The 26,929-nt window shown below is 39.1% G+C and overlaps 1 long non-coding RNA gene across 1 annotated transcript; it reads left to right on the top strand.

The window, feature by feature from the left end:
* The first annotated feature begins 1,704 nt into the window (after positions 1–1,704).
* Positions 1,705–26,358, top strand: LOC138365430 (uncharacterized). The gene is made up of 3 exons (XR_011228809.1): positions 1,705–2,111; positions 2,293–2,419; positions 26,303–26,358. It is a non-coding gene; the product is annotated as an uncharacterized lncRNA (long non-coding RNA).
* The last annotated feature ends 571 nt before the right edge of the window (positions 26,359–26,929 follow it).

The raw sequence follows: 26,929 nt of genomic DNA, 5'->3' as shown, positions 1-26,929 counted from the left end.
GTTACACTTACCAGCCAACGCACACACTTTTGCTTTTAATTAGAGGGATATTCTTTTAATTAGAGGTATAATCTAATCTACTTTTAATGTAGATAATCTTCAAGGGATGTGTATGGAGTGATGATGATTGATTGATAAAGATTAAGCCACCCAAGAGGTGGCACGGGCATGAATAGCCCGTAAGTGGTGGCCCTTTTGAGCCATAACCAGTATTAGTAGATGATACTGTAGATCTGTGGAGGTGCGACTGCACCCTGCGTGACAGGAGATGCCTCCCGTGGAGTGGGAGACATCTCCTGTGCTACGAATGATATACTTGAGTACTGTAAGATCCCTTATTGACTGTGCTGCACCTGTCATTTCTTGTTTTGGTAAAGGTAGGATGGGCAAGTTTCAGAAGGTACAAAATGCACCGCTCCTGTGCCAGGTAAGTCCACTACGGGCTCACAAAAGCCCGTGCTATTTGCCCCGCTCCTGTGCCAGGTAAGTTACGGGCTCACCATAGCCCGTGCTACTTGGAACCTGTTCCGAGTAGCTGAATCTATAACAACAGACCACACGCTAGAAGATGAAGGGACGACGACGTTTCGGTCCGTCCTGGACTCTGTTTCTGTCTGTCTCCGTCTCTGATAAATGGGTCTATTTCAAAACTTAGTTTAGTCACTTAACAGGAGTCATAAGCAGCGTGAGTACGGTGAGCATCATAATGCAGTCCGAGGTAAGCTAAACAATTGTGTTATGCACCAGAAGAAATGTTAAATACCTTTGTTTTCCATTTTATTTAAATGTTTATAGTTGGATAGAGTTTTGTGATATGTGTAGTGCAAGTGAGATGTGATCATTTCTGTCCGGTCAGGAGAGAAATGGTTTTTAAATAGACGTTAGGCTAATTGGCCGATAGTTTGACGCAAGTGATCTATCACCTTTCTTAACTTTACCTATAAGGTTCTTCAGATCCTTTGTTATCCACTTTGGATCATTAGTATTCGATCTGGATATGTAGTATATGGTATAGTACATTCCTGGGCTTTGCTTAGAATATTTTTAAATAGGTTATATTTTGAATCCACATAGAAAACCCCTTTTACGTCACCTATCACCTATTTCAGAAAGTAAATTATATATTATTTATGCACATACAATGTAATGAGTGTAAGTGACAGCGTTGTTGAACAGACCACCAACGATAGGAAGCCTGGTCAAACCAGGCCCCTGGGGACGTTGATCCGCGTAACCTTTGAAAGAAGAATTAACCGCAAGGTAAAGTAATCCTCCCCAGGGGCGATAGACTTCCCAACCTTAATTGTCATCTTTATGTTTAACATTACTCTTCATGTTTAAGAAATTTGCTATCATGGGGGCTAATCAAACGCAAAAATTCGGAAAAAATCGAATCTTTTTGAAAAATTTATAAAAATACTACAACGTTCTGGCAACACTTTGGCGCAAACCCGATAATGTTATGATATAAATTAAAGCATTTATGGTACATTTCCATGCGTAATTGTGCAGAATCCAGTGCCCCGCGGCTGTGGCGCGCCAAGAGTATTGCGTCGTACGTTCTAAACGTCAAATTTTTCGTAATAACGTCGTAAATATCGATGCATGCAAGTAAATATACACTCATTGGCAACCTTCTCATCCCTTGCTGTGCTATAGGGGAGGTCCCAGCCCCCAGTCACCTCGTGTGTCTGATAGGGTGCGGAGTGTTCTGATGCACGCTCCATTATCGTTCCTGGTAATAGCGCATTGTTGCTCTACTGCACAAACTCTTATAAAGAGATAGTGCCAGAAGATAAGAGCAGCAAATCTGGCAGTCGGTCGCCGTCTTTATCAGTAAAAGAAAGCCGCTTTAGCGCGAAGAGTAATAATATCCAGTGAGAGATGGTGGCGCACCACACCTCCTCACCATTCCTCTCACACCACCTCAACCTTCCTCACACACCTTCCTCAACCCTCCTAGACCCTCCTCACACACCTTCCTAGACCTCCCTCCCTCCAACAAGCCGAGACGGGCTCCTGAGGAAGGTGATCCAGCAATCATGCAGGTGCCTACTAGTGCCCAATGCAGTGCCACCTTGAGGACCCACAATTCGGACCAATGTCAATAGGTTAGTATGTTTTAGTGTTATAATTTGATAGTTGGTAATAACTGTAATATGTATGTGCAGGATATATATATATATATATATAATATATATATATATATATATATATATATATATATATATATATATATATATATATATATATATTTTTTTTTACAATTTTTTTTTTTTCGTTTGTTATCAGGCGATGTGCATGGAACTTGCACACCTTGCTCAATGGATGCCTATCTGCAAGGGTGCCAATTATGAACGAAATAGGTCGATGTCAAACTCGGCTACAGGTGGCCGAACTTTGATCTTATTTTACTTAGGTAAGTAATTTACAACTTCAAGGTGTTTCTCAGCTTTCATTTATTAATCAATTTACATGCAAATTACACCTTATATGTAGTGTTTGTGCTTCTACAAAAGTGTTGAGACATTTTAGTCCAAAGTCCATTTGTTGATTTTATAAAAATTTATAAATATCATAAATTGCATATTTTTGGAAGGGTAACTTTGAATAATTATATTATTGCACTAAACACTTTTTGGCTAAAACCTCAATTATAAATCCTTTATTACATGCTAATGTGATATCTGAGTGTTATAGAAATGATTTTAGTTGACACATGTGTTCCCATGCAGTGAGAACTTACATACAATATGTAAACTTTCTATATTTAAATTTTAATTTATAATGAGGAAAATGGAGTTAAATATAATGAAATAATTAAACAGAGTACGACAATGTTATTTATTAACAAAAAGTTAAGGAAAATGAAATAAACTTATGCTCTAAATATATAATTTTAAACAAATCAAATTAATTGAATATGCAATCTCTGTACCTACTAATTAATATGTATGTCAGTGACCACAGACCTTTCGCATATAAACTGTATGGCTGTGATATGAACCCCTCACATTTATCTCTCGAGTGTATAGATGTTACCAGTTTCATTTAACATCTAAGTGAACAAAAGGTAAAAAATAGATAATAATCGACAGTTTTAAAAATCCGAAAATATGGTGTTGGATACAATGAGGAACTTATAAAAAGATTTAACTAATAATAGTAATATTGAAAGAACTAGAACAAATAGAAGAACAAACAACTGATAGTTAATATTATTGAGCAGATATATAAATATACAAAGTGACCATATATTAGAAGTTATACTTACCAACCAACGCACATACTTTTGCTTTTAATTAGAGGGATGGTGAAATAGCGCATATGTATGCATATATATGTAACGGGAAACAAATATGTTATATATATATATATATATATATATATATATATATATATATATATATATATATATATATATATATATATATATATATATATATATATATATATATATATAACTGAAAACTCACACCCCAGAAGTGACTCGAACCCATACTCCCAGAAGCAACGCAACTGGTATGTACAAGACGCCTTAATCCACTTGACCATCACGACCGGACAAAATGAGGTGATAGCCGAGGCTATATGAACCACCCCACCGCCGGCACTCGGATAGTTATCTTGGGCATAGCATTTTACCAAATCACCTCATTCTTTGGGGCACACGTGAGGAACACAAATGCGAACAAGCCTGAATGGTCCCCAGGACATATGCAACTGAAAACTCACACCCCAGAAGTGACTCGAACCCATACTCCCAGAAGCAACGCAACTGGTATGTACAAGACGCCTTAATCCACTTGACCATCACGACCGGACAAAATGAGGTGATAGCCGAGGCTATATGAACCACATATGTTCATATAGAGTATGGGTTCGAGTCACTTCTGGGGTGTGAGTTTTCAGTTGCATATGTCCTGGGGACCATTCAGGCTTGTTCGCATTTGTGTTCCTCACGTGTGCCCCAAAGAATGAGGTGATTTGGTAAAATGCTATGCCCAAGATAACTATCCGAGTGCCGGCGGTGGGGTGGTTCATATAGCCTCGGCTATCACCTCATTTTGTCCGGTCGTGATGGTCAAGTGGATTAAGGCGTCTTGTACATACCAGTTGCGTTGCTTCTGGGAGTATGGGTTCGAGTCACTTCTGGGGTGTGAGTTTTCAGTTGCATATGTCCTGGGGACCATTCAGGCTTGTTCGCATATATATATATATATATACATATATATGTTATATATATATATATATATATATATATATATATATATATATATATATATATATATACATATATATGTTATATATATATATATATATATATATATATATATATATATATATATATATACATATATATGTTATATATATATATATATATATATATATATATATATATATATATATATATATATATATATATATATACATATATATGTTATATATATATATATATATATATATATATATATATATATATATATATATATATATATGTCGTACCTAGTAGCCAGAACGCACTTTTTGGCCTACTATGCAAGGCCCGATTTGCCTAATAAGCTAAGTTTTCCTGAATTAATATTTTTTCTCTAATTTTTTTCTTATGAAATGATAAAGCTACCCATTTCATTATGTATTAGGTCAATTTTTTTTAATTGGAGTTAAAATTAACGTAGATATATGACCGAACCTAACCAACCCTACCTAACCTAACCTAAACTATCTTTATAGGTTAGGTTAGGTTAGGTAGCCAAAAAAGTTAGGTTAGGTTAGGTTAGGTAGGTTAGGTTGATGAAAAACAATTAATTCATGAAAACTTGGCTTATTAAGCAAATCGGGGCTTGCATAGTAGGCTGAGAAGTGCGTTCTGGCTACTAGGTACGACATATATATATATATATATATATATATATATATATATGTCGTACCTAGTAGCCAGAACTCACTTTTCAGCCTACAATGCAAGGCCCGATTTGCCTAATAAGCCAAGTTTTCATGAATTAATATATTTTCTCTATTTTTTTTCTTATGAAATGATAAAGCAACCCATTTCATTATGTAAGAGGTCAATTTTTTTTTATTGGAGTTAAAATTAACGTAGATATATGACCGAACCTAACCAACCTTACCTAACCTAACCTAACCTATCTTTATAGGTTAGGTTAGGTTAGGTAGCCTAAAAAGTTAGGTTAGGTTAGGTTAGGTAGGTTAGGTAGTCGAAAAGCAATTAATTCATGAAAACTTGGCTTATTAGGCAAATCGGGCCTTGCATAGTAGGCTCAGAAGTGAGTTCTGGCTACTAGGTACGACATATATATATATATATATATATATATATATATATATATATATATATATATATATATATATATATATATATGTCGTACCTAGTAGCCAGAACGCACTTCTCAGCCTACTATGCAAGGCCCGATTTGCCTAATAAGCCAAGTTTTCATGAATAAATTGTTTTTCGACTACCTAACCTACCTAACCCAACCTAACCTACCTTTTTCGGCTAGCTAGTAGGGTAGGTAGGTAGGTAGGGTTGGTTAGGTTCGGTCATATGTCTACGTTAATTTTAACTCCAATAAAAAAAAATTGACCTCATACATAATGAAATGGGTAGCTTTATCATTTCATAAGAAAAAAATTTGAGAAAATATATTAATTCAGGAAAACTTGGCTTTTCAGGCAAATCGGGCCTTGCATAGTAGGCTGAGAAGTGCGTTCTGGCTACTAGGTACGACATATATATATATATATATATATATATATATATATATATATATATATATATATATATATATATATATATATATATATATATATATATATAATATATATATATATATATATATATATATATATTATTAAATATGACCGAAAAAGTAAGATTAATAATTCTAACACGAATTTTCTCGATCTTTCGTACATTTCTTTTCACTGTTAGTGGTAATTCAAAAATCAATTCTCCAAAATTCATTTTTATTTCTAGTCTGACGCGACACTTGAGCACGTTTCGTAATTACATTTTCAAAGACTTTACACATACACAACTGAATAGAACTTACACATCTCCGATTTGTTTATATCTACATTTGAGTGAGATGGATGGGGTGAGGTGGTATTAATAGGGTATTAATTTCATCAACACAAGACAGAACACGAAACAATGGGTATTGAATGGAAGTGATTGTAGAAAGCCTATTGGTCCATATTTCTTGATGCTTCTATATTGGAGCGGAGTCTTGAGGTGGGTAGAATATAGTTGTGCATTAATTGGTTGTTGATTGCTGGTGTTGACTTCTTACTGTGTAGTGCCTCACAAACATCAAGCCGCCTGCTATCGCTGTATCTATCGATGATTTCTGTGTTGTTTACTAGGATTTCTCTGGCGATGGTTTGGTTGTGGGAAGAGATTATATGTTCCTTAATGGAGCCCTGTTGCTTATGCATCGTTAAACGCCTAGAAAGAGATGTTGTTGTCTTGCCTATATACTGTTTTTTTTGGAGCTTACAGTCCCCAAGAGGGCATTTGAAGGCATAGACGACGTTGGTCTCTTTTAAAACGTCTGGAGAGTTTCTCATGAGTAGGCTGGCCGTTTTTCTGGTTTTATAGTAAATCGTCAGTTGTATCCTCTGATTTTTGTCTGTAGGGATAACGTTTCTATTAACAATATCTTTCATGACCCTTTCCTCCGTTTTATGAGCTGTGGAAAAGAAGTTCCTGTAAAATAGTCTAATAGGGGGTATAGGTGTTGTGTTAGTTGTCTCTTCAGAGGTTGTATGGCGTTTCGCCTTCCTTCTTATGATGTCTTCAACGAAACCATTGGAGAAGCCGTTGTTGACTAGGACCTGCCTTACCCTACAGAGTTCTTCATCGACTTGCTTCCATTCTGAGCTGTGGCTGAGAGCACGGTCGACATATGCGTTAGCAACACTCCTCTTGTACCTGTCTGGGCAGTCGCTGTTGGCATTTAGGCACATTCCTATGTTCGTTGCCTTAGTGAAGACTGCAGTGTGGAAACCTCCGCTCTTTTCCATTGCTGTTACATCTAGAAAGGGCAGCTTCCCATCCTTTTCCATCTCGTAAGTGAAACGCAGCACGGAACTCTGCTCAAATGCCTCCTTCAGCTCCTGCAGATGTCTGACATCAGGTACCTGTGTAAAAATGCCCTCTTGGGGACTGTAACCTCCAAAAAACCCAGTATATAGGCAAGACAACAACATCTCTTTCTAGGCGATTAACGATGCATAAGCAACAGCTGGGCTCCATTAAGGAACATAAAATCTCTTACCACAACCAAACCATCGCCAGAGAAATCCTAGTAAACAACACAGAAATCATCGATAGATACAGCGATAGCAGGCGGCTTGACGTTTGCGAGGCACTACACATTAAGAAGTCAACACCAGCAATCAACAGCCAATTAATGCACAACTATATTCTACCCACCTCAAGACTCCGCTCCAATATAGAAGCATCAAGAAATATGGACCAATAGGCTTTCTACAATCACTTCCATTCAATACCCATTGTTTCGTGTTCTGTCTTGTGTTGATGAAATTAATACCCTATTAATACCACCTCACCCCATCCACCTCACTCAAATGTAGATATAAACAAATCGGAGATGTGTAAGTTCTATTCAGTTGTGTATGTGTAAAGTCTTTGAAAATGTAATAAGTTTTACGAAACGCGCTCAAGTGTCGCGTCAGACTAGAAATAAAAATGAATTTTGGAGAATTGATTTTTGAATTACCACCAACAGTGAAAAGAAATGTACGAAAGATCGAGAAAATTCGTGTTAGAATTATTAATCTTACTTTTTCGGTCATATTTAATAATATATGTCTACAGGAAAGACTGCTACCAAAATATACTAATATATATATATATATATATATATATATATATATATATATATATATATATATATATATATATATATATATATATATATATATATATATATATATATATATATTGTCGGGGTTCACCGTATTAGAGGGGCGAGTAACAGTATACCCAAGGTCACTCACTGTAGCCCTGCGGGTCTTCACTCTATCCTCGTGGCGCCACTGTACGCCAGGAGGGTATCCCAGTCAATCCCAACCGGCCTCTGATCGAGAAGGAGTGGGAACACAGCTTGTTCTCTTAACTGCTGTGTGCCCGCCCCGGCATGGGCTCTACTACTAACCACAAGGTCGCCAACTGGTGTTTCCCGTGTCCAGTAACACGTCAGTGGTTTTGTTGGATTGTGGTAGCAGTTGCAAGAACACACTTAATAGATCTGATATCAGGCAGGTATTTATTTCTATCACTCTATTTCCTTTCAGGTATTATATAGCCACAAGAAATATGGAGGGGATGATATAAACACCAATGTACTTTGTATTTTACTTAAAACTCAAGACATCACAAGATTATATCAATAAGCAAACAGCCATTTCATGCGGAAGTCGCTCGTTCTCACGAATAATCACGAACTCGCCAAGCCGGCAATGCTTCCCCTCACGTCAATGTCAAAATCAGCTGGGCGACTCCCACCGCGCGAATGTTCGTTTAAATGAGGCGTGAGGCGCCTGTTTCTTTAAATTCTCAAGGATCACTAAATGTTCAAGCACACAATATTTGCGACAATAGCACGTAAATACTTCGCTGCACTGATCTTGAACTCAATCAAACATTTCTACATTAATGGACACAATAATTCACTATCATGGTATAACACACTGCCCTTCATTTAATGATAACGTATGCAAGAATATATCACTGGAGTTCTCAGTAATTCCTTTCGTGGGCGAATATTCCAATAATCACTGCACACATGAATGGTAATTCAATACACAAGCATCGACATATATATATATATAGATAAATCATAGATATCAATAATGGTAATAATATAGTTACTGGGCACTTAGCCTATCACCAAATACTGGCACATTTATATATGTATTCTCTCACTAAATGATCATATTAAAGTCTCATGAAAGACATTATCAACAAAGTAAATTCATCAATTACTCCGGGTGTCTGCACACACCAATAATAATCATAAATACCGTGAGGACTCTATGTAGCCCCACTCTGCACCTTGTGCCTTACTGTGACATAGGTGAGCCTTGCTCACGACATACAAAATACCCTGGCTAAATACATTTATATATGTATTCTCTCACTAAATGATCATATCAAAGTCTCATGAAAGACATTATCAACACAGTAAATTCATCAATTACTCCGGGTGTCTGCACACACCAATAATAATCATAAATACCGTGAGGACTCTGTAGCCCCACTCTGCACCTTGTGCCTTAATGTGACATAGGTGAGCCTTGCTCACGACATACAAAATACAGTAAATTCATCAATTACTCCGGATGTCTGCACACACCAATAATAATCATAAATACCGTGAGGACTCTATGTAGCCCCACTCTGCACCTTGTGCCTTACTGTGACATAGGTGAGCCTTGCTCACGACATACAAAATACCCTGGCTAAATAATATAGCTGACTAAAGGGGAATTGGGAGGGAAACTAGAATCACCTACTTCCACCTATCCTCCGGTGAGAGTTGAGTTGTAGCTCCTGGTCCAGGCTCCTGCCTCGTGTAGGGAACGCCCCCACACACACCCTGTCGTGTCCTCCAGGAACTCAATCAACGTCCCACCATAAACGCATCGTCTCCGTGTTCCGTCCTCCGCGGGTCCGTGCCCCTCCTCCACGTCTTGTAGGGTTGGAGTTGGTCTCCCGGCCGTCAACTTCTCCTCCCGATAACGGCTACCTGCCTACGTCTCGGCTGCAGTCGTTCGGATTCCCGATTAGTGTCTTCTTTCACTGCTTCCCAGTGGATTGGCCCAGCCGCTACGTCGTCACTGTGAAGCTATCAGACATCCCAGACGATACTGCCTAGACTTCACCTGCACAGCACCCGACCCTGGAGCACTTGATGCTCAATATTCCGTCAATTCCCTCTTCGGTCCACACATGGAAAGAAGGAAGACCTCTGGCGTACTTGCAGACTACGGGTGACGCGTAAGATCCACGGGAGTGGCGTATTACTGTCAGATTGACAGGATCAATCTTCACACATCCGTCCACCTTGACGTGTCGTGTCAGACTGATTCCCTCACAGAGGATTGGCCCAGCCACTACGTCATCACTGTGAAGCTATCAGCCGTCGCATACGTCGCTGCCTAGATTCCACTTTTGCACAACACCTGTCCATGGAGCACTTGTTGCTCAATATTCTGTCAATTCCTTCTCTGGTCCAGCACATGAACGAAGGAAGAACCCACAGGTGATGGCAGACCACGGGTGATGCGTAAGTCCTCCAGAGACGGGGTAAACTGTCCAACTGACAGGACCCCCCAGCACACGTCCGACCTCCTTGACGTGCTGTCTTAGACTGATGGCGCCGCCGTGGCGCTCTGACCGGACACCCCTTCCTTCGTGACGTCATATTCGCCATGGGAGGTTTTCATTGGCTCCCTGTGCCACGTCGCTGTCGGTGACCAATCTGGTGTCACTGACGTCACACAGTTTTGGCGGCAAACCAGAAGAGCCAGCACCATATTGGCTTCCTAAAGGGCCTATACCACAGGCCAAAATACTCTTCTTTTATCAATTTCTCGGCACTTCGAGAACACTACATTCTCCCACATATATCAAACTGATGCCTGCAACGTAGAGAACGCTCGGGTAAAGTGGACATGACTCTTACAGCAGGCGTGGGAGAAATATAAGGGGGGGGGGGAACACTGTCACATACCCCTCCCCTTAAAATAAGAGTCATGTCTGGTTAGTGTATACAGGACAGGGCATCTGCTACTACGTAGTCTTCCCATCGGATGAGTTTAATTTCCAACCAGTATTCCTGCCGCCAATGCGAGACGCTCCTTACGTATCCGTTGACCGTTCCCACGGTCACTCCTGATGTCCATTGTTCCTGCAGCATGGACAGAGGACTTTGCACCTCTCGTCCATACACCAGCTGGAAAGGTGAGAACCCTAACGATCCTACCACTGCGTTACGCATGGCAAACAACGCAGGGCATACTGCTTCATCACCTTCAGTTCCCTGCTCTGTGCAGAACACTCTCATCAGCATGCCGTCCTGTATGTAAAAATAAGTGGCCCTCTCAGGACCAACACGTCCTCCATTGGCCTCATGAATCAATTCGGGGAACTCTATCTGCTGCAACTCTCCAAGACGAGTGCGGTCTACCCCTAGAGAACTGGTGAGGGTCACCTGTAACTCACCATCCGGGCTGCCTTTGCCCTCCACTCGTTCTCCGGGTTCCATGAAGAGGTGATCGATTTCCAGACTGTCGGACGTCTCCTCGGCCCCATCAGATTCACACCCTCCGTGTCCGTTGCACTGCCTCGGAATCACAGCACAAACCGGGGACGCCGCCGTGGCGATTCCTTTCTCGTCCCCACAGGCGTTTAACACTCCACCTGTCTCCTTATAGTGCTCTAAGCACTCCTCGCCCTTCGCGAGATTCGGGAGGACATATCCTCCACATGCTTCATTTCCGAGGATGACTTATGCCTCCATCTTGGGCATTGATGCACAGACCCCCACCACTAGGGTCTGGCAGCCATAATCAGAATTCAGAGTCACCTGGTGTAGGGACATCCTCACTGGGCCTCCCACAGTGGTCACACTGCCACCCCCACACTGGTACTCTCGTAACCCTCGGGGAACAGGGTTTCGCTCACCAGGGTAAAATCTGCCCCAGTGTCTCTTAATATTGTCACAGGAATGGGGTCTGCGTCCTCCATCCTTACAGTTCCCTCACACACGAATGGGTGAACTCTTTTCTCCCCACTCAGTACAGGTTCACCCCGCACCCTCTCGGCCATCTGGTCCTCGACCCTCACGAAAGCCACATTCCCCCGCTGCTCAAGGTGTCTGCATTCCCGCGCGACGTGTCCGAATATTCTGCAGTTGTAGCAGCGGATCCTTCTTCTTCTGTGGATCTTCCTCGCGCCACTCATCGACTCCTCCGTTTCGGCAACAACTCCAGAGCTCTCAGCTTGGGACTACTTTACCGGCTCCACAGCACTCTTTGAGCCTCTCCTGTCTCCACTTGAGAGGTGGGACTCAGGAGAACTCGCTCCTGTCCTCCATCCGTCCGTCCTTCTATATCTTCTACCATATCCGAAGTGTATGGGCGGTCGGTGCCGTCCCTCACGGTGTGGTCGCAGGGCTTCTTCCAGCATGCCAGCTCTGTCGGCCGCGGCTCTCAGGTCCTTAATATCCGCCTCCTTTACTCTCACCCTGATCTCAGGAGAGAGCACGGACATAAACGTCTCCATGACCATAAGCCTCTTGACCTCTTCAGCCGACTTCGCTCCTTCAGACTCCAGCCACTTCAGGAACTTTCTCTCCATGTCCCTCACCGTCTCTGCATAAGATTTTCCTGGCGAACGGGTACATTCCCTGAATCTCTTCCTGTAACATTCCGGCGTTAACTTGAACGAGTGGAGCACAGCTCTCTTTACAGCACCGTAGTTGGTACACTCTTGGAGGTCGAGCATATTGTAGGCTTCACGAGCTTCACTGGTGAGCCTACTCTGAACCAGCTCCGCCCACTCCGCCCTCGGCCACTTCTTCAAGGTAGCGATCTTCTCGAAGTGGTCGAAGAAACCTTCAGCTTCATTTGGTACAAAGACCGGCAGATCTCGCTCCCTCACTCGGCGGTCTTCCTGTTGCGGCGGAGCAGGTGTACCTAGCCCTAGCTCAGCTCGCTTCAGCTCCACCTCCTTGTTAGCTTCTATCTCATGCCGTCTCAGCCTAGCTTTTCGCTCGCGCTCCTCTCGCCTTAGCTGTGCTTCTCGCTCTTGTTCTTCCCTGCGCAGCTGTGCTACTCGCTCCTGTTCTTCCCTGCGCAGCTGTGCTTCTCGCTCTTCTTTGCGCTGCTGTGCCTCTCGCTCTTCTTTGCGCTGCTGTGCTTCTCGCTCTTCTTTGCGCTGCTGTGCCTCTCGCTCTTCTTTGCGCTGCTGTGCTTCTGCTTCTCGCTCTTCTTTGCGCTGCTGTGCTTCTGCTTCTCGCTCTTCCCTTCTCAGCTGTGCCTCCAGCTGCAGCTTCATTATCTCCAGCTTAACGCTGCGCCTGCTGCCGCTGGATCCCCTGCTGCTTCCACCAATGCTCAGGTGTTCTCCCATACTGGCAGGTGTTTGTGGCCATTCCTCCCCCAAAGCTTCATCTCATGCTCTGAGCTGTGCCATGATCTCCAGTCTTTTCTCTCCCACTTTGGAAGATCTCAGCTTTATCCCAAAATGGTCTGCTATTGACTGTAACTGTGCCTTGGTGCACTCCTCCAGCACCTGCTCATCTCTAGTGTCAATGAACCTTGTTACTTTATCATCCTCCATCTTGTGCTATGAGTGATAACCTGCACCTGATACCTAATACCACTGCAAAGTACCACAACTGTAACCATTATCTTGATCGTTATCCTGGCGAGGTCGCCAATGTCGGGTTTCACCGTATTAGAGTGGCGAGTAACAGTATACCCAAGATCACTCACCGTAGCCCTGCGGGTCTTCACTCTATCCTCGCGGCGCCACTGTACGCCAGGAGAGTATCCCAGTCAATCCCAACCAGCCTCTGATCGAGAAGGAGTGGGAACACAGCTTGTTCTCTTAACTGCTGTGTACCCGCCCCGGCATGGGCTATACTACTAACCACAAGGTCGCCAACTGGTGTTTCCCGTGTCCAGTAACACGTCAGTGGTTTTGTTGGATTGTGGTAGCAGTTGCAAGAACACACTCAATAGATCTGATATCAGGCAGGTATTTATTTCTATCACTCTATTTCCTTTCAGGTATTATATAGCCACAAGAAATATGGAGGGGATGATATAAACACCAATGTACTTTGTATTTTACTTAAAACTCAAGACATCACAAGATTATATCAATAAGCAAACAGCCATTTCACGCGGAAGTCGCTCGTTCTCACGAATAATCACTAACTCGCCAAGCCGGCAATGCTCCCCCTCACATCAATGTCAAAATCAGCTGGGCGACTCCCACCGCGTGAATGTTCGTTTATTTGAGGCGTGAGGCGCCTGTTTCTTTAAATTCTCAAGGATCACTAAATGTTCAAACACACAATATTTGCGACAATAGCACGTAAATACTTCGCTGCACTGATCTTGAGCTCAATCAAACATTTCTATATTAATGGACACAATAATTCACTATCATGGTATAACACACTGCCCTTCATTTAATGATAACGTATGCAAGTATATATCACTGGAGTTCTCAGTAATTCCTTTCGTGGGCGAATATTCCATTAATCACTGCACACATGAATGGTTATTCAATACACAAGCATCGACATATATATATATATATATATATATATATATATATATATATATATATATATATATATATATATATATATATATATAGATAAATCATAGATATCAAAAATGGTAATAATATAGTTACTGGGCACTTAGCCTATCACCAAATACTGGCACATTTATATATGTATTCTCTCACTAAATGATCATATTAAAGTCTCATGAAAGACATTATCAACACAGTAAATTCATCAATTACTCCGGGTGTCTGCACACACCAATAATAATCATAAATACCGTGAGGACTCTATGTAGCCCCACTCTGCACCTTGTGCCTTACTGTGACATAGGTGAGCCTTGCTCACGACATACAAAATACTCTGGCTAAATAATATAGCTGACTAAAGGGGAATTGGGAGGGAAACTAGAATCACCTACTTCCACCTATCCTCCGGTGAGAGTTGAGTTGTAGCTCCTGGTCCAGGCTCCTGCCTCGTGTAGGGAACGCCCCCACACACACCCTGTCGTGTCCTCCAGGAACTCAATCAACGTCCCACCATAAACGCCTCGTCTCCGTGTTCCGTCCTCCGCGGGTCCGTGCCCCTCCTCCACGTCTTGTAGGGTTGGAGTTGGTCTCCCGGCCGTCAACTTCTCCTCCCGATAACGGCTGCCTGCCTACGTCTCGGCTGCAGTCGTTCAGATTCCAGATTAGTGTCTTCTTTCACTGCTTCCCAGTGGATTGGCCCAGCCGCTACGTCGTCACTGTGAAGCTATCAGACATCCCAGACGATACTGCCTAGACTTCACCTGCACAGCACCCGACCCTGGAGCACTTGATGCTCAATATTCCGTCAATTCCCTCTTCGGTCCACACATGGAATGAAGGAAGACCTCTGGATTACTTGCAGACTACGGGTGGCGCGTAAGATCCACGGGAGTGGCGTATAACTGTCTGATTGACAGGATCAATCTTCACACATCCGATTACCTTGACGTGTCGTGTCAGACTGATTCCCTCACGGAGGATTGGCCCAGCCGCTACGTCATCACTGTGAAGCTATCAGCCGTCGCATACGTCGCTGCCTAGACTCCACTCTTGCACAACACCTGTCCATGGAGCACTTGTTGCTCAATATTCTGTCAATTCCTTCTCTGGTCCAACACATGAACGAAGGAAGACCCCACAGGTGATGGCAGACCACGGGTGATGCGTAAGTCCTCCGGAGACGGGGCAAACTGTCCAACTGACAGGACTCCCCAGCGCACGTCCGACCTCCTTGACATGCTGTCTTAGACTGATGGCGCCACCGTGTCGCTCTGACCGGACCCCCCTTCCTTCGTGACGTCATATTCGCCATGGGAGGTTTTCATTGGCTCCCTGTGCCACGTCGCTATCTGTGACCAATCTGGTGTCACTGACGTCACACAGTTTTGGCGGCAAAACAGAAGAGCCAGCGCCATATTGGCTTCCTAAAGGGCCTTTACCACAGGCCAAAATATTCTTCTTTTATAAATTTCTCGGTACTTCGAGAACACTACATTCTCCCACATATATCAAACTGATGCCTGCAACGTAGAGAACGCTCGGGTAAAGTGGACATGACTCTTACAGCAGGCGTGGGAGAAATATAAGGGGGGAAACACCGTCACAATATATATATATATATATATATATATATATATATATATATATATATATATATATATATATACATATATATATATATATATATATATATATATATATATATATATATATATATATATATATATATATATATATATATGTCGTACCTAATAGCCAGAACTCACTTCTTGGCCTACTATGCAAGGCCCGATTTGCCTAATAAGCCAAGTTTTCATGAATTAATGTTTTTTCGACTACCTAACCTACCTAACCTAACCTAACCTAACTTTTTCCGCTTCCTAACCCAACCTAACCTATAAAGATAGGTTAGGTTAGGTTAGGTGGGGTTGGTTAGGTTCGGTCATATATCTACATTAATTTTAACTCTAATAAAAAAAAATTGACCTCATACATAATGAAATGGTTAGCTTTATCATTTCATAAGAAAAAAAAAATAGAGAAAATATAATAATTCAGGAAAACTTGGCTGATTAGGCAAATCGGGCCTTGCATAGTAGGCTGAGAAGTGCGTTCTGGCTACTAGGTACGACATATATATATATATATATATATATATATATATATATATATATATATATATATATATATATATATATATATATATATATATATATATATATATATGTCGTACCTAGTAGCCAGAACTCACTTTTCAGCCTACAATGCAAGGCCCGATTTGCCTAATAAGCCAAGTTCTCATGAATTAATATATTTTCTCTAATTTTTTTTCTTATGAAATGATAAAGCTACCCATATCATTATGTAAGGGGTCAATTTTTTTTATTGGAGTTAAAATTAACGTTGATATATGACCGAACCTAACCAACCCTACCTAACCTAACCTAACCTATCTTTATAGGTTAGGTTTGGTTAGGTAGCCGAAAAAGTTAGGTTAGGTTAGGTTAGGTAGGTTAGGTAGTCGAAAAGCAATTAATTCATGAAAACTTGGCTTATTAGGCAAATCGGGCCTTGAATAGTAGGCTCAGAAGTGAGTTCTGGCTACTAGGTACGACATATATATATATATATATATATATATATGTCGTACCTAGTAGCCAGAACGCACTTTTTGGACTACTATGCAAGGCCCGATTTGCCTAATAAGCCAAGTTTTCCTGAATTAATATGTTTTCTCTAATTTTTTTCTTATGAAATGATAAAGCTACCCATTTTATTATGTATGAGGGAAATTTTTTTTTATTGGAGTTAAAATTAACGTAGATATATGACCGAACCTAACCAACCCTACCTAACCTAACCTAACCTATCTTTATAGGTTAGGTTAGGTTAGGTAGCCGAAAACGTTAGGTTAGGTTAGGTTAGGTAGGTTAGGTAGTCGAAAAAACATTAATTCATGAAAACTAGGCTTATTAGGCAAATCGGGCCTTGCATAGTAGGCTGAAAAGTGCGTTCTGGCTACTAGGTACGACATATATATATATATATATATATATATATATATATATATATATATATATATATATATATATATATATATATATATATATATATATATATATATATATATATATGTCGTACCTAATAGCCAGAACGCACTTCTCAGCCTACTATTCAAGGCCCGATTTGCCTAATAAGCCAAGTTTTCATGAATTAATGTTTTTTCGTCTACCTAACCTACCTAACCTAATCTAACCTAGCTTTTTTTGGTTACCTAACCTAACCTTACCTATAAATATAGGTTAGGTTAGGTTAGGTAGGGTTGGTTAGGTTCGGTCATATATCTACGTTAATTTTAACTCCAATAAAAAAAAATGACCTTATACATAGAGAAAAGGGTTGCTTTATCATTTCATAAGAAAAAAATTATACTAAATATATTAATTCAGAAAAACTTGGCTTATTAGGCAAATCGGGCCTTGAATAGTAGGCTGAGAAGTGAGTTCTGGCTACTAGGTACGACATATATATATATATTTGTCGTACCTAGTAGCCAGAACGCACTTCTCAGCCTACTATGCAAGGCCCAATTTGCCTAATAAGCCAAGTTTTCATGAATTAATTGTTTTTTTTCGACTACCTAACCTACCTAACCTAACCTAACCTAACTTTTTCGGCTACCTAACCTAACCTAACCCATAGAGATAGGTTAGGTTAGGTTAGGTAGGGTTGGTTAGGTTCGGTCATATATCTACGTTAATTTTAACTGCAATAAAAAAAATTGACCTCATAAATAATGAAATGGGTAGCTTTATCATTTCATAAGAAAAACAAATTAGAAAATATATTAATTCATGAAAACCTGGCTTATTATGCAAATCGGGCCTTGCATAGTAGGCCGAGAAGTGCATTCTGGCTACTAGGTACGACATATATATATATATATATATATATATGTCGTACCTAGTAGCCAGAACGCACTTCTCAGCCTACTATGCAAGGCCCAATTTGCCTAGTAAGCCAAGTTTTCACGAATTAATTGTTTTTCGACTACCTAACCTACCTAACCTAACCTAACCTAACTTTTTCGGCTCCCGAACCTAACCTAACCTATATAGATAGGTTAGGTTAGGTTAGGTAGGGTTGGTTAGGTTCGGTCATATATCTACGCTAATTTTAACTCCAATAAAAAAAAATTGACCTCATACATTATGAAATGGGTAGCTTTATCATTTCATAAGAAAAAAATTAGAGAAAATATATTAATTCAGGAAAACTTGGCTTATTAGGCAAATTGGGCCTTGCATACTAGGCCGAAAAGTGCATTCTGGCTACTAGGTACGACATATATATATATATATATATATATATATCTATATATATATATATATATATATATATATATATATATATATATATATATATATATATATATATATATAAGCCTATACTTGCATAAACCACAAGTGAAGATAAACAATCTTTGGACAACACCCACCAGTGGGACTCGAACCCAGAAAGCACAACTACCTTCCAGTAGCTGGCATAACTAGTATGCTTTAACCCACTACGCCATCAGACCTTACAAAAGAAGTAGATAGTTCGAGATATATATATCTCAAACATCTTCCTTCCAGTAGCTGGAAGGAAGTAGCATTATTAATATATATATATATATATATATATATATATATATATATATATATATATATATATTAATAAATATGACCAAAAAAGTAAGATTAATAATTCTAACACGAATTTTCTCGATCTTTCGTACATTTCTTTTCACTGTTGGTGGTAATTAAAAAATCAATTCTCCAAAATTCATTTTTATTTCTAGTCTAACGCGACACTTGAGCACGTTTCGTAAAACTTATTACATTTTCAAAGACTTTACACATACACAACTAAATAGAACTTACACATCTCCGATTTGTTTATATCTACATTTGAGTGAGGTGGATGGGGTGAGGTGGTATTAATAGGGTATTAATTTCATCAACACATTGATGTGTTGACTACTTTGTGGTCATCATCAATGGCAAAGGTGGAAGGAACCATGCACAAAAATCCCTAGATATTATCGGCAAGGAAGCGGAACGCATAGCAGTGAAAATAAACAGCAATAAAACAAAAGCAATGGCCGTTAAAATGAGAACTCAAGACATCAGGCTGGCAATACAAGGACAAGAAATTGAGTGGGTTACCTCTTTTCAATACCTAGGAGTCATAATAGACAACCAGTTGAAATTCACTCAAGAAATTGAATATCTTCGGCAACGCTGTAAAGCCAGAAACTCAGTTTTGCGCTCTCTGACCAGTCTTAGAGAGGGTGCATCTCTACCAGTACTCAAAATGTACTACGTTCAAGCAGTTAGGTCACTCATCGACTATGCTGCTCCTGCTCTTACATCCCTCAGTGATAACCAGTGGGAGAAACTGGAAGTGTCTCAAAATGATGCTCTGCGAACAATGCTTGGAGCACCTATATGGACGCGTAGAGAGAACCTTAGATTGGAAACAAATTTACCAGCATTAGAAAACAGGATGAAACAAAGGATAGCCACCATAATAGGAAAACTTACTGGAACAACTGCCAGGCTGTCAATCAAAGACAGCATACAGAGATCCTTTCAGAAAAACCTACAGTATAGAACAAGCTCATGGATGGATAATGTGGTCAAGATTTTAGAGAAAATGGACATGAAATGGACCATTAAAAACAAAGGGGAAGATAGACCATATCAACACTTTCGACAGCCTCCTCCATGGGAAGAATCGACTCTAAAGATAATCATTGAAAGATTATCAGTTAAAAAATCAGCATGTGACCTGCAGAGGCTCAAGGAAGTAATAGAGCAACAAATGGAAACTATCTCTAGACCCACAACGACTCACATCTTCACAGACGGATCAGTTGATCAAGAAAAAGGTTCTGCTGGGGCAGCAGTTTACACTACCAACCATGAAGCTTACTGGAGCATGAATAGTGGGTGCTCAACATTGCAAACAGAATTATATGCCCTGAAGGAGGCAATAAACTATACAATTGAGAATAATTTACATGATGTCATCATTCATACAGACTCTAAATCTTCGCTCCAGGCATTGTTATCCAGTCAGCACAGAGATAATATACATCTCCTCACAGAAATTCAACATATAGGAAAAGATGCCCATAATCGAGGGCTGTCAATCACCCTAAATTGGATACCAAGTCACATTGGCATAAAGGGTAATGAAAAGGCAAACTCACTAGCAAAAACTGCCACTGCTCTACCTGTTGTACAGGTTCAAATCCCTCCAAGTTTCTCACAGATAAAGGAGCAAATCAAGAAGAAAATAATCTCAACTATCAAAAGTCGCCACAGAGCCAAAGTAGCGGAAGGAAGATCCACTGCGATATGGTATGAACAAGCCACTGGTTACTCCTCTTTCAAGCCTGGCAAAAAGATATCCAGAGACATTGCAGTAGCCATACACAGACTCAGACTTGGGTACAAGTGCTGCTGGGAGGTAATGAACCCAATAGTTAAAGAGTGTCACATCTGTGAAACTGAGGCAGAGGCGCCGCTATTGCACTACTTACTAGAATGTGAAGCTACTGAACCCCTGCGCATCAAACTCAACATTAATCCAACGACAGCAGCTGCATTAGATGCACATTCCACCGCTACTATAATAATTAGAAAAGTTGTTGAGGAATGGGACTCATTAGTGAGCATTCTGCATCTACATCCGCCACCAAGATAATGTTAATAAAAAAAGATTAAAACCAGTGCAATAAAACAGAAGCGACAAAATAAGCAGGGAAAAAGAAGAAGTCCTCTCCTCCATTTTAAACTTAGACCTAAATATCACAGGAAAAAGGTTATCATGTATATCACCAAACTCAATTACGGGCTCACCATAGCCCGTGCTACATGGACACTCCGTCCTGAATAGCTAAATCTTTAACAACAACAACATCATCAACACAAGACAGAACACGAAACAATGGGTGTTGAATGGAAGTTATAATGTGACGGTGTTTCCCCCCTTATATTTCTCCCACGCCTGCTGTAAGAGTCATGTCCACTTTACCCGAGCGTTCTCTACGTCGCAGGCATCAGTTTGATATATGTGGGAGAATGTAGTGTTCTCGAAGTACTGAGAAAATTATATATATATATATATATATATATATATATATATGTCGTACCTAGTAGCCAGAACACACTTCTCGGCCTACTATGCAAGGCCCGATTTGCCTAATAAGCCAAGTTTTCCTGAATTAATATATTTTCTCAAATTTTTTTCTTATGAAATGATAAAGCTACCCATTTCATTATGTATGAGGTCAATTTTTTTTTATTGGAGTTAAAATTATCGTAGATAAATGACCAAACCTAACCAACCCTACCTATCCTAACCTAACCTATCTTTATAGGTTAGGTAGCCGAAAAAGTTAGGTTAGGTTAGGTTAGGTAGGTTAGGTAGTCGAAAAACAATTAATTCATTAAAACTTGGCTTATTAGGCAAATCTGGCCTTGCATAGTAGGCAGAGAAGTGCGTTCTGGCTACTAGGTACGACATATGTCTATATATATATATATATATATATATGTCGTACCTAGTAGCCAGAACTCACTTCTCAGCCTACTATTCAAGGCCCGATTTGCCTAGTAAGCCAAGTTTTCCTGAATTAATATATTTACTATAATTTTTTTCTTATGAAATGATAAAGCAACCCTTTTCTCTATGTATGAGGTCAATTTTATTTTATTGGAGTTAAAATTAACGTAGATATATGACCGAACCTAATCAACCCTACCTAACCTAACCTAACCTATATTTATAGGTAAGGTTAGGTTAGGTAGCAAAAAAAAGCTAGGTTAGGTTAGGTTAGGTAGGTTAGGTAGACGAAAAAACATTAATTCATGAAAACTTGGCTTATTAGGCAAATCGGGCCTTGAATAGTAGGCTGAGAAGTGCGTTCTGGCTATTAGGTACGACATATATATATATATATATATATATATATATATATATATATATATGTCGTACCTAGTAGCCAGAACGCACTTCTCAGCCTACTATGCAAGGCCCGATTTGCCTAATAAGCCAAGTTTTCATGAACTAATGCTTTTTCGACTACCTAACCTACCTAACCTAACCTAACCTAACATTTTCGGCTACCTAACCTAACCTAACCTATAAAAATAGGTTAGGTTAGGTTAGGTAGGGTTGGTTAGGTTCGGTCGTATATCTACGTTAATTTTAACTCCAATAAAACAAATTGACCTCATACATAATGAAATGGGTAGCTTTATCATTTCATAAGAAAAAAATTAGAGAAATTATATTAATTCAGGAAAACTTGGCTTATTAGGCAAATCTAGCCTTGCATAGTAGGCTTAGAAGTGCGTTCTGGCTACTAGGTACGACATATATATATATATATATATATATATATATATATATATATATATATATATATATATATATATATATATATGTCGTACCTAGTAGCCAGAACTCACTTTTCAGCCTACAATGCAAGGCCCGATTTGCCTAATAAGCCAAGTTTTCCTGAATTAATATATTTTCTCTAATTTTTTTCTTATGAAATGATAAAGCAACCCATTTCATTATGTAAGAGGTCAATTTTTTTTTATTGGAGTTAAAATTAACGTATATATATGACTGAACCTAACCAACCCTACCTAACCTAACCTAACCTATCTTTATAGGTTAGGTTAGGTTAGGTAGCCGAAAAAGTTAGGTTAGGTTAGGTTAGGTAGGTTAGGTAGTCGAAAAGCAATTAATTCATGAAAACTTGGCTTATTAGGCAAATCGGGCCTTGCATAGTAGGCTCAGAAGTGAGTTCTGGCTACTAGGTACGACATATATATATATATATATATATATATATATATATATATATATATATATATATATATATATATATATATATATATATATATATATATATATATGTCTGTCTAGCTTTGGAAACAGGTAGGTCATTATTTGATTGTAATCTATTTAATGCTAGTAGTTAAGAAATTGAGTCTGAAAATATTTAGCTGTCTACTATAATGTTTTCAATCATTTTAAGGGGCACCAGCATTGCTACCAGTTCAACTTGCAAGGTGAATGCAACAATTACACCACCTCCCTTGACAACACTGCCCACACTACACTTACCTATATACAACTCCTCCCAGGAAATCCTAATTTAAACGTCATAGCCTGCATTCCATCATAAACCAAGAGTCAGGCAATGTGCAAGTGAGTCGTGAAAGGTTGATAATGTGATACGAGTATTCCGGGTGGGACATATTTTCTTTCCCCTAATGCACCTGTTCATCTACCAGTAAGTAAGTACTTAGGAGTTAGCCAGTTTGTTGTGGAGTTGTGGAGTTGCATCCTGGGTGGGGTCAGTAATTCCTCCCTGGGGACGTAGTGGGTGGCCTTGATAAAAGTCTAACGTGTATAAATACACTCCGGCTTCCTGTCCCCCGATACAATGAATTTTAAACTAAATTAAATTTCAGGAGGATGGGTTCCTTGCAAAGACATTACCCGGGATGAAGTATTAATGACATAAGAACATAAGAATGAAGGTAACTGCAGAAGGCCTATTGGCCCATACGAGGCAGCTCCTATTCATATCCACCAACCCAATAATATTAATATCCCCTTTGTTATGTCTATTCATCGACTTGTACAATCATGTCACCCCTGATTCTTCAACCTTCCCAGGGAATGTAGCTTAAACTTTGTCAATCTTTCTTCATTATGACAGGTTTCTAATTTGGGGGATTAGCTTTGTCATCCTACGCTGGATGCATTCTAGTGAATTTATAGGGTCCGTCTAATTACCACAAGCTACACAAGCTACAGAAAGCTGCAGAAAGCTTCCTGGCAATACGTTAGTAATGAATATATATGATATGTTAGGTTAGGCTGACCTAACCTAAACTAACCTAACCTAACCTAACCTAACCTAACCTAACTTAACTTAACCAAACCAAACCTAACCAAACCTAACCTAACCTAACCTAACCGACGCTTGGATCGTCGACTTTAATTGGCGTCACCAGCTCTTTATTTTCGTCTAATTTCTTAATAAAAATATACTTTTTCAGATTAAAATTATGTTTTTTCGTGTTGTACATTCAGCACCAACATTATAATGAGTAAATATATCATATTTATTCATTACTAACATAAGCTTTCTGAAGCTTTCTGAAGCTTGTGTAGCTTGTGGTAATTAGACGGACCGTAACTTTTTTCTATTTTTGTAGTGTCGTCTGCTTTCTTTTTCGACGTTGGACCTCTTTCTGGCTTTCCTCAAAGGAACATGTTTCAGACAGACTTCATAGGCTTCAGAAGTCAGTTTTTCTATTCCTTGTGTAGGATTTTTATTACCTAGAACATTTTCCCATTGAATGTTTATAAGTTCACTGTTTATTTTCTCCCTGTCTATCCTTTTATTATTAAAATTGAATTTATTGAATAGCCCTTCTCGCTTGTTGTTTCTCTTGGGCCTACTACCGTTATTGATGTTAGTTTGCACTTCAATGAGCTTGTGGTCCAAGTACGTAGTGTCTGAGACAGTAATGTCTCTGATTAGCTCATCATTGTTCGCTGGATGCATTCTAGTGAATTTATAGGGTCCGTCTAATTACCACAAGCTACACAAGCTTCAGAAAGCTTCAGAAAGCTTCCTGGCAATACGTTAGTAATGAATAAATATGATATGTTAGGTTAGGCTGACCTAACCTAAACTAACCTAACCTAACCTAACCTAACCTAACCTAACTTAACTTAACCAAACCAAACCTAACCAAACCTAACCTAACCTAACCTAACCTAACCGACGCTTGGATCGTCGACTTTAATTGGCGTCACCAGCTCTTTATTTTCGTCTAATTTCTTAATAAAAATATACTTTTTCAGATTAAAATTATGTTTTTTCGTGTTGTACATTCAGCACCAACATTATAATGAGTAAATATATCATATTTATTCATTACTAACATAAGCTTTCTGAAGCTTTCTGAAGCTTGTGTAGCTTGTGGTAATTAGACGGAACGTAACTTTTTTGTTCAGCGTGTTTTCATTCCTAGTCGGTTCTGTTATCTGCTGACTGAGCGAGAATTTGTCACAGGATCTCAGTAGTTCTCTGCCCTGTGATTGTTTATTTCCATTTCCATTTTGGGTGTGTTCTTCTGGTAGTGATTCGTCCAGTTCTGGTAGTAGTGCGGTTATTGTGTGGTGTAGTACTTGTGTGCTTGTTAATGACTTGTATTCCAGTCTTGTGGGTATCTCCCTTCCCCTCCGGGCCAACTACTTTGTTCTTACCTAGCATTTTGCTCTGTTTGGGTATGAACGTTTGTGTGCCTTCATTGTATATTTTGCAAAATTTGCCATATATCTCATTATTTACTCCTCTGCTTAGCAACAAGTCTGTCTAATTATACTCTTTAACTAATTTTTCAAAGTTCCCCATAGTGTCCTTTATTGAAATCGAGTTCATCAACCATTTCAATGTCCTTATTTTCTTCTAGATTATATCCTAAAGTATATTTAAATGTTAAATGTTATTGTTCCTTTTCAATGTTTCTGATTGCATTGTTAAATTAAATTTTCAAAGATTTTGATTTATTTTCATTTTGATTTAATTATTTTGTGTGACATTGCATTGCAATTGAACTATGTTGTTTACCATACCGTTCATCATTTTTGTGAGTATAAGTATAGATGCCACACTTGTGACAGGTAAAACCATGCTTTTTTTTAAAAAAAAACAGCACCGTCAGTTGCACATAAGAGCAACCCACGCTATATTATGTTACAATATTTTTTCAATATTTCCGATTGCATTGATAATTTGAATTAGTAACAAACAATATTCCATTACAGGGTGGTGAAGCAAGAAGATATGTGAATCACACTCCTGACTTGGACAACGCCAGCGGATATATATATATATATATATATATATATATATATATATATATATATATATATATATATATATATATATATATATAATGTGTGTGTTTGTGTATATATATAATATATACACACACACACAATTATGTATATATATAACATATATATATATATATATATATAATGTGTGTTTGTGTATATATATAATATATACACACACACAATTATATATATATATATATATATATATATATATATATATGGAACGATTTTTGCGAAAAAAGAAGGTACAGGAAAAAGATATGAAATAAAATGTGACAAACAACTCCTGGCCTTCTTAAGTGATTGTGGTATATCTGAAAACCTGAACCCGACCAATGCCAGTACTTAAAATAACTCTTTCAGTGCCTGAGCCTAACCTAACTTAATCTAACTTTGTCTAAGGTGCTGTCTCTGCCTTACCATTTACCTAATGTTCTCTTATTCATATAATTTCCTAAATAATCCATCAAGTCTCCATGCACTTATGCAAGCATCTACCTCAGTTTCATTATAAAATTTTACTCTTAAATCTAATCTTACCCTATTCCATTT

Source organism: Procambarus clarkii, chromosome 16 (assembly GCF_040958095.1).
Source record: "Procambarus clarkii isolate CNS0578487 chromosome 16, FALCON_Pclarkii_2.0, whole genome shotgun sequence".
Classification (NCBI taxonomy): domain Eukaryota; kingdom Metazoa; phylum Arthropoda; class Malacostraca; order Decapoda; family Cambaridae; genus Procambarus; species Procambarus clarkii.
The sequence above is the reverse complement of the archived record's forward strand: the minus strand, read 5'-3'. Positions and strand labels throughout refer to the sequence as shown.